The sequence below is a fragment of the Oncorhynchus masou genome, chromosome 7 (genome assembly GCF_036934945.1).
Source record: "Oncorhynchus masou masou isolate Uvic2021 chromosome 7, UVic_Omas_1.1, whole genome shotgun sequence".
NCBI lineage: Eukaryota > Metazoa > Chordata > Actinopteri > Salmoniformes > Salmonidae > Oncorhynchus > Oncorhynchus masou.
Window position 1 is genome coordinate 10,430,097 of NC_088218.1, and position 10,000 is coordinate 10,440,096.

At 42.5% G+C, this 10,000-nt stretch overlaps 1 pseudogene; it reads left to right on the forward strand.

Moving 5' to 3' along the window:
- The window catches only part of LOC135542966 (kalirin-like), a 62,523-nt pseudogene that overhangs the window by 9,699 nt on the left and 42,824 nt on the right, over positions 1 to 10,000 (forward strand).

Consider the following 10,000-nt stretch of genomic DNA (forward strand, 5'->3'; position numbering starts at 1 on the left):
CTTTATCTCTCTATCTGTCCACCATACCCAGGTAACACTCCTTCTATCACTTTATCTCTCTATCTGTCCACCATACCCAGGTAACACTCCTATCACTTTATCTCTCTATCTGTCCACCATACCCAGGTAACACTCCTATCACTTTATCTCTCTCTCTGTCCACCATACCCAGGTAACACTCCTTCTATCACTTTATCTCTCTATCTGTCCACCATACCCAGGTAACACTCCTTCTATCACTTTATCTCTCTATCTGTCCACCATACCCAGGTAACACTCCTCAGTATCACTTTATCTCTCTATCTGTCCACCATACCCAGGTAACACTCCTTCTATCACTTTATCTCTCTATCTGTCCACCATACCCAGGTAACACTCCTTCTATCACTTTATCCCTCTCTGTCCATCTCTTTACTCCTGCATCATACCCAGGTAACACTATCACTCAGTTATTCTATAGCTACCTCTCCATCTCTATAACTCTATAACATCATCCCTCTATCACACCGTCAGTGTATTATCTCTATAGCATCATCCCTCTATCACACCATCAGTGTATTATCTCTATAGCATCATCCCTGTATCACACCGTCAGTGTATTATCTCTATAGCATCACCCTGTATCACACCGTCAGTGTATTATCTCTATAGCATCATCCCTGTATCCCACCGTCAGTGTATTATCTCTATAGCATCATCCCTGTATCACACCGTCAGTGTATTATCTCTATAGCATCATCCCTGTATCACACCGTCAGTGTATTATCTCTATAGCATCATCCCTGTATCACACCGTCAGTGTATTATCTCTATAGCATCATCCCTGTATCACACCGTCAGTGTATTATCTCTATAGCATCATCCCTGTATCACACCGTCAGTGTATTATCTCTATTACATCATCCCTCTATCACACCGTCAGTGTATTATGTCTATAGCATCATCCCTGTATCACACCGTCAGTGTATTATCTCTATAGCATCATCCCTGTATCACACCGTCAGTGTATTATCTCTATAGCATTACCCCTGTATCACACCGTCAATGTATTATCTCTATAGCATCATCCCTGTATCACACCGTCAGTGTATTATCTCTATAGCATCATCCCTGTATCACACCGTCAGTGTATTATCTCTATAGCATCATCCCTGTATCACACTGTCAATGTATTATCTCTATAGCATCATCCCTGTATCACACCGTCAGTTTATCTTTCTCTTCCCTCATAATTCACACTGATATATCCCCTCTCTCCCTCTCTCTGACTCTCCACCTCCTTTACTCTCTCTCTCTCTTTCTACTTGATTCTCCCTCTCTCTCTCTGTTTCTCGCTCTTCCTGACCTCCTCCATCTCCTCTCCCATCCTCTCTCTTCTCAGTGATGACGTGTGTGCCAGGGGCTTCACGGTGGTCGTAGACATGCGTGGTTCTAAGTGGGAGAGCGTCAAGCCGTTGCTGCACGGACACTCCAGGAGGGTTCTCCGCCCACATTCACACGGCCCTCATCATCAAACCCAGACACCTTCTGGCAGAAACACAAGACCAATCTGGGCAGCCAAACTCACCTTTGAGGTGTGTGTATGTGTGGAGTGCCTCTGTGTATTGTTCTAACTATAATTTATCCACTTCTCTAATCTCTCTCTCTTTCTCTCTCAATCCTCGTGCCCCTCTCCCTCTCTCTTCCCCCTCCCCTTGTATTTTCCCCATCTCCCTCCCTCTTTCACCACTGACTCTCTTTCTCCCTCTCCATCTCTCTTTCCCCCTCTCTTTCTCTCTCTTTCCTCTCTCCCTCTCTCTCTTTCCCCCTGTCTTTCTCTCTCTTTCCTCTCTCCCTCTCTCCCCCTTCTCTTTCTCTCTCTTTCCCCCCCTCTCCCTCTCTCTGTTCCTCTCTCTCTCTCTCTTTCCCCCTCTCCCTCTCTCTGTTCCTCTCTCCCTCTCTTCCCCTCTCACTCTCTCTTTCCCCCTCTCCTCTCTCTTTGCCCCTCTCTCTTTCCCCCTCTCCCTCTCTCTTTCCCTCTCCCTCTCTTTTCCCCCTCTCCCTCTCTCTGTTCCTCTCCCCTCTCTCTTTCCCTCTCTCCCTCTCTCTTTGCCCCCTATCTCTTACCCCTCTCCCTCTCTTTCCCCTCTCCCTCTCTCTTTCCCCCTCTCTCTTTCCCCATCACTCTCTCTCCCATCTCTCTCTCTCTTTCTCCCTCTCTCTTTCCTCTCTCCCTCTCTCTTTCCCCTCTCCCTCCAGACCAGTCTAGTGTCGGTGGAGGGCCTGTCAAAGCTGGTGGACCAGTCCCAGCTGACCTCCTGACCTGTGCGGTTCTCTGGAGTATGACCATGTGGAGTGGACAGAGCTACGGCTGGGCCTGGAAGAGTTCTCAGGGGCTGCTGGGCAACTGCTGGCCCAGCTAGAGCAGCTGGAGGCTGGGCTGACCCGCGTAAGCGAGCCCCAGGCGTGGATGAGGCCCGCAAGTAAGACAGATGCAGATGTGTGTGTGTGGCTGGTGCAGTAAGCTATGTTTTTGTGTGTGTGTGTTCAAGCTGTGTGTGTGTGTGTGTGTGTGTGTGTGTGTGTGTGTGTGTGTGTGTGTGTGTGTGTGTGTGTTGTGTGTGTGTGTGTGTGTGTGTGTGTGTGTGTGTGTGTGTGTGTGCGTGTGTGTGTGTGTGTGTTTGACCAGGCTGCTAGAGGAGCATGGCCGACTACGTACCACCGTTGCCACGGCTCCCATCGATGCCATCGACCGTGAGGGGCGGAGCTTGCTCCAGCGCATGCGGCCCCCGCCCACAGCGGTGAAGCCCCTAGCGACGTGCCCAGCAGTAACCAAGGTTACGGAAGCTGGTTGTCGGGCGGGGCTGATTTCCAGAGTGTAGCTCCGAAGGTGGCCGCCCTGCTGGAGAGGCTGCAGACTGCCAGGACACACCTGCAGCAGAGCTGGACCGAGCGGAAAGCACACCTAGACCAGACCTTACAGCTGCATCTATACGAACAGGGCTGCCAAGGTGTGTGTTTATGGGAGGAAAGAGTGTGTGTGTGTGTGCGCATGTTTACGTGTGTGTGTGTGTGTGTGTGTGTGTGTATTTGTGTGTATGTGTGGGAGTCAGAGGAGAGAAAAGAAGAGACAAAGGTATAAGTCTCCCTGTGGTGGTACAGTTTAGAGCCCGCTGGTAGTGACCATCTGTTGTCTGAATGAACAGCAGTGCTGGAGACAGCAGGTCGATTGGCAGACAACCCTCCTTTTTCTCCCTCCCTCTCTTTCTCTCTCTCTCCCGTTCTCCATTATACTGTACATGTCTAAATAGATGAAGTGTGTGTGTGTGTGTGTGTGTGTGTGTGTGTGTGCGTGTGCGTGCCTGTGCGTTGCATGTGGATGTGTAACCCTCTGTGTGTGTGTGTGTGTTGTAGATGTCCGAGTGGATAGCCCACAGTAAGGATCTGTTCCTGCAGAGTCAGACAGAGGTTGGCCTCAACCACCAGCATGCCCTGGAACTCCAGACCCAGCACCAGCACTTCACCATCAACTCTATGGTACAGACATTCTGTTACCCTTTATCATCAACTCTATGGTACAGACATTCTGTTACCCTTTATCATCAACTCTATGGTACAGACATTCTGTTACCCTTTATCATCAACTCTATGGTACAGACATTCTGTTACCCTTTATCATCAACTCTATGGTACAGACATTCTGTTACCCTTTATCATCAACTCTATGGTACAGACATTCTGTTACCCTTTATCATCAACTCTATGGTACAGACATTCTGTTACCCTTTATCATCAACTCTATGGTACAGACATTCTGTTACCCTTTATCATCAACTCTATGGTACAGACATTCTGTTACCCTTTATCATCAACTCTATGGTACAGACATTCTGTTACCCTTTATCATCAACTCTATGGTACAGACATTCTGTTACCCTTTATCATCAACTCTATGGTACAGACATTCTGTTACCCTTTATCATCAACTCTATGGTACAGACATTCTGTTACCCTTTATCATCAACTCTATGGTACAGACATTCTGTTACCCTTTATCATCAACTCTATGGTACAGACATTCTGTTACCCTTTATCATCAACTCTATGGTACAGACATTCTGTTACCCTTTATCATCAACTCTATGGTACAGACATTCTGTTACCCTTTATCATCAACTCTATGGTACAGACATTCTGTTACCCTTTATCATCAACTCTATGGTACAGACATTCTGTTACCCTTTATCATCAACTCTATGGTACAGACATTCTATTACCCTTTATCATCAACTCTATGGTACAGACATTCTGTTACCCTTTATCATCAACTCTATGGTACAGACATTCTGTTACCCTTTATCATCAACTCTATGGTACAGACATTCTGTTACCCTTTATCATCAACTCTATGGTACAGACATTCTGTTACCCTTTATCATCAACTCTATGGTACAGACATTCTGTTACCCTTTATCATCAACTCTATGGTACAGACATTCTGTTACCCTTTATCATCAACTCTATGGTACAGACATTCTGTTACCCTTTATCATCAACTCTATGGTACAGACATTCTGTTACCCTTTATCATCAACTCTATGGTACAGACATTCAATCATCAACTCTATGGTACAGACATTCTGTTACCCTTTATCATCAACTCTATGGTACAGACATTCTGTTACCCTTTATCATCAACTCTATGGTACAGACATTCTGTTACCCTTTATCATCAACTCTATGGTACAGACATTCTGTTACCCTTTACCATCAACTCTATGGTACAGACATTCTGTTACCCTTTATCATCAACTCTATGGTACAGACATTCTGTTACCCTTTATCATCAACTCTATGGTACAGACATTCTGTTACCCTTTACAACTCAGAGGATCCTTTTACCAGTGGGACCAAGTCATTGTTTTACAAGTCACAATTAAGTCTCAAGTCTTAGCACTCAAGTCCCAAGTCAAGACAGGCAAGTCCGAGTCAAGTCTCAAGTCAAGACCGTCAAGTATCAAGTCAAATCTCAAATCTTTGAGTTTCGAGTCCTAAACAAGTCACAATGTGTTCTTCACCAAATGTAATACAATTTCATATTTTTAACAAGAGTAATAGTTAGCATATTACATTTACACAAATCATGAATGCTTTTAAAAATATCTATATATTTATTACTTTCCAAATAAACGTTATATTTCCATGGAAATATTTTGGTTGCAAGTTGGAAGACAACCCCCAATAGTGATCGACTATCGAGGATCACGATGGGTCGTTATCGGAGCAATGTAGGCTTGTACACAATCGCCCCACCTTAACACAACACACACACACTGTACACACACACTCTCTCTGTGTGTGGTTACGGTAGGCTAACGTATGGTACAATGGTTTTAGGAACAGCAGTAACATCAGGCAGGCTTTAGGCTACCAACTGCCTGGCCAGTTTGGCTCAATCGTGGGTGCAATGATCACGTTCCCAAGCACTGACTGACTGTGTGGAGGCTCATTGATTTAACGTTACGTTAACCTACATAACATATATAGCTGTCATCTATATTCGCCAAACTTACCGTTCTTTGTGCAGCTTCAGATGTCGAACAGAGTTGGAAATTGTTGCCTCTGTCTGTAATTTTCTTCCCGCATGTTTCCATGCAAGTTGTTGATACAGAGTCGTCTTTATAACCGAAAATAATCATTTGGGGTATCATCTTTCCAAGGGCTCCATCTGAATTCGCCCCACGTTCCTCTGCACTGCCACGCTCAACTGTTTCTCAGCTGGCACAATTTGATTGGCTGCTGTCTGATTCAAACTGTAATCCGTTAAATGAAAAGTTGATGCGCTACACACTTTTTAAAAAGCATATTGTTTTATATTTGGGCTTGAACTCTTGGTGCAGCTTGATGGAAGCATCAGGTGGGCTTAGGGAGGCTTGGGGAGGGTTGGGGAGGCTTTGGGAGGTTGGGAAGGCTTGGGGAGGTTGGGAAGGCTTGGGGAGGGTTGGGGAGGCTCATGTCCAAGTCAAGTCACGTGTCATCCGGTTAAATGTCAAAAGTTGAGTTGCAAGTCATCTATTTGGGGGAACTCTATGGTACAGACACCCTATCACACATCACTTGAACTCTATGGAACATCACTATGCTTAGGGACACCCTTCACACATCACTGGCTCTGGGGACAGACACCCAATGGGGATCACTGTGAACTCTATGGTACAGACACCCAATCACACATCAGGGGGGAGGGTCACACATCACTGGGAACTCTCAAGTCAGGTCAAGTCATCAAGGCTCATGTCCAAGTCAAGTCACGTGTCATTGGTGTTAAAGTCAAATCACTTGAGTTGCAAGTCATCACTATTCTATGGTACAGACTCGAGTCTCACAACTCTGCCCTTCACTGTGAACTCTATGGTACAGACACCCAATCACACATCACTGTGAACTCTATGGTACAGACACCCTATCACACATCACTGTGAACTCTATGGTACAGACACCCAATCACACATCACTGTGAACTCTATGGTACAGACACCCAATCACACATCACTGTGAACTCTATGGTACAGACACCCAATCACACATCACTGTGAACTCTATGGTACAGACACCCTATCACACATCACTGTGAACTCTATGGTACAGACACCCTATCACACATCACTGTGAACTCTATGGTACAGACACCCTATCACACATCACTGTGAACTCTATGGTACAGACACCCTATCACACATCACTATGAACTCTATGGTACAGACACCCAATCACACATCACTGTGAACTCTATGGTACAGACACCCTATCACACATCACTGTGAACTCTATGGTACAGACACTTTAATATTGATCTTAACCTTGAACTCAACGGTACAGACATTCTATATATTACATGACACCTTGAACTCTACGGTACAGACATTCTATATATTACATGACACTTTGAACTCTACGGTACAGACATTCTATTTATTACATGACACTTTGAACTCTACAATACAGACATTCTATTTATTATATGACACTTTGAACTTTGAGCTGACAAGGTACAAATCTGTCATTCTGCCCTGAACAGGCAGTTAACCCGCTGTTCCTAGGCCGTCATTAAAAATAAGAATTTGTCTTAACTGACTATGCACTAGTTAAATAAAGGTAAAAATATACATACCTATGAACTCTATTACATGACACTTATCAACTCACTACTCTAGTACAGACATTCTATTACACGTGACCTTTAACTCTATGGTGCTATTAAACATGAGTTGTGAACTCTAATGTATGGTACCGTCACTTGATGAACACTGATCTTTAACTCCTAACCTCTGACCCCTCCTTAGAACGGGAGTGTGAACGTCACTGGGCTCTGGTGGTCTCCGTCACACGTGCAGCTGTGTGAGGGGTGTCACTACGGAGCGGAGCGGATCGCGTGTGTCTCGTCAGACGGCTACAGGAGGACTGGAAAGGGCTGACGTCAGTGCTGGAGGAACGCAGCAACACACTGGTCATGTCCACCCTTCCACCAGGGGCAGAACAGGTGTGTCTGGTGCTTCCTTCTCATGGACATCACTAAGAGCTTTGTGATTTCTTTTCTGTGAATGAAAAGGCAAATGCATTTTATTAACATTAAAGGTAGACTCAGCGATCATGTGAAGATGCTGAAAGATAACAGCAGTGGGTCGATTTCAGCAACAACTAAGAGTGTTGAAGTGCGAGGCTCAACTTCAACTTATTTGTTCCCATGGCTACCATGCTGTAGCAGTGTGACGAACCCGTCACACATGCAGATGTGTGTGTGACTGTGTGAGAGCAAGTTTTGCATCTCACTCATCTCCATCTGTGGTGCTGCTGGTGGCAAAGTCATTTTCACCCAGTCTACTTTTAAAGAGAACTCCGTGTGTAATGAGTTTGACAGAAAATACAACTGTGTTTACAACTTGTTTGTTTTTGTGAATGTTGGCGTGTGTATGACGTGTGTGTGTGTATATATATATACATGTAACGTGTATGTGTGCATATTTATCTTGGCCAGGCCGTCAGTTGTAAATGAGAACTTGTTCTCAACTAGCTTATCTGGTTAAATAAAGGTTAAATAAAATAAAATAAAAAATATATAACGTGTGTGTGTATATAACGTGTGTGTGTATTAAACAGTGAGTTGTGAAAATGTATTCGGTACCCCTTGAACTTTGCGACCTTTGCCACATTTCAGGCTTCAAACATAAAGATGTAAAACTGTATTTTTTTTGTGAAGAATCAACAACAAGTGGGACACAATCATGAAGTGGAACTGACATTTATTGGATATTTCAAACTTTTTAACAAATCAAAAACTGAAAAATTGTGTGTGTATATAACGTGTGTGTCTGTATAATGTGTGTGCTTATATAGTGTGTGTGTTTATATATAACATGTGTGTTTATATAACGTGTGTGTATATATAACGTGTGTGTATGTATAACGTGTGTGTTTATATAACGTGTGTGTGTATATAACATGTGTGTGTGTATAGCCGAACGTGTGTGTATTTATAATGTGTGTGTTGTGTGTATATATAACGTGTGTGTGTTTATATAACGTGTGTGTGGTGGCAAATATTTCACCCAGTGTGTTTATATATAACGTGTGTGTGTTTGACAGAAAATATAACGTGTGTTTGTTTATGTAAATGTGTTGTATATAACGTGTGTGTGTGTGTGTGTATATAACGTGTGTGTGTATATAATGTGTGTGTTTATATAACGTGTGTGTGTATATAACGTGTGTGTGTTTATATAACGTGTGTGTGTATATGTGTGTGTGTTTAAAAATAAAATGTGTTTATATAACGTGTGTGTGTATATAACGTGTGTGTATATAACGTGTGTGTGTATATAACGTGTGTGTGTATATAATGTGTGTTTGTTTATAACGTAAAGATGTATATAACGTGTGTGTGTGAATATCAACAACGTGTGTGACACAATCATATATGTGTGTGTTTATATAAACGTGTGTGTTTTAACAAATAAAAATGTAAAATGTGTGTGTATATAACGTGTGTGTTTATATAACGTGTGTGTTGTATATAACGTGTGTGTGTGTGTATATAACGTGTGTGTGTATATATTAACGTGTGTGTTTACCTGTGTGTGTGTATATAACGTGTGTGTTTATATAACGTGTGTGTGTATATAACGTGTGTGTTTATATAACGTGTGTGTTTATATAACGTGTGTGTTTATATAACGTGTGTGTATATATAACGTGTGTGTATGTAACGTGTGTGTATATATAACGTGTGTGTTTATATAACGTGTGTGTTTATATAACGTGTGTGTATATATAACGTGTGTGTATAACGTGTGTGTGTATATAACGTGTGTGTATATATAACGTGTGTGTGTTATATAACGTGTGTGTTTATATAACGTGTGTGTTTATATAACGTGTGTGTTATATAACGTGTGTTATATAACGTGTGTGTGTATATAACGTGTGTGTTTATATATACGTGTGTGTTTATATAACGTGTGTGTGTATATAACGTGTGTGTTTATATAACGTGTGTGTATATATAACGTGTGTGTGTGTATATAACGTGTGTGTTTATATAACGTGTGTGTTTATATAACCTGTGTGTGTGTGTATATAACGTGTGTGTATATAACGTGTGTTTTATATAACGTGTGTGTGTATATAACGTGTGTGTGTGTGTATAACGTGTGTGTGTGTATATAACGTGTGTGTTTATATAACGTGTGTGTTTATATAACGTGTGTGTTTATATAACGTGTGTGTGTATATAACGTGTGTGTGTATATAACGTGTGTGTGTATATAACGTGTGTGTGTATATAACGTGTGTGTTTATATAACGTGTGTGTATATATAACGTGTGTGTTTATATAACGTGTGTGTGGGTATAATGTGTGTGTTTATATAACGTGTGTGTGTATATAACGTGTGTGTGTATATAACGTGTGTGTTTATATAACGTGTGTGTGTATATAACGTGTGTGTTTATATGCGTATATACG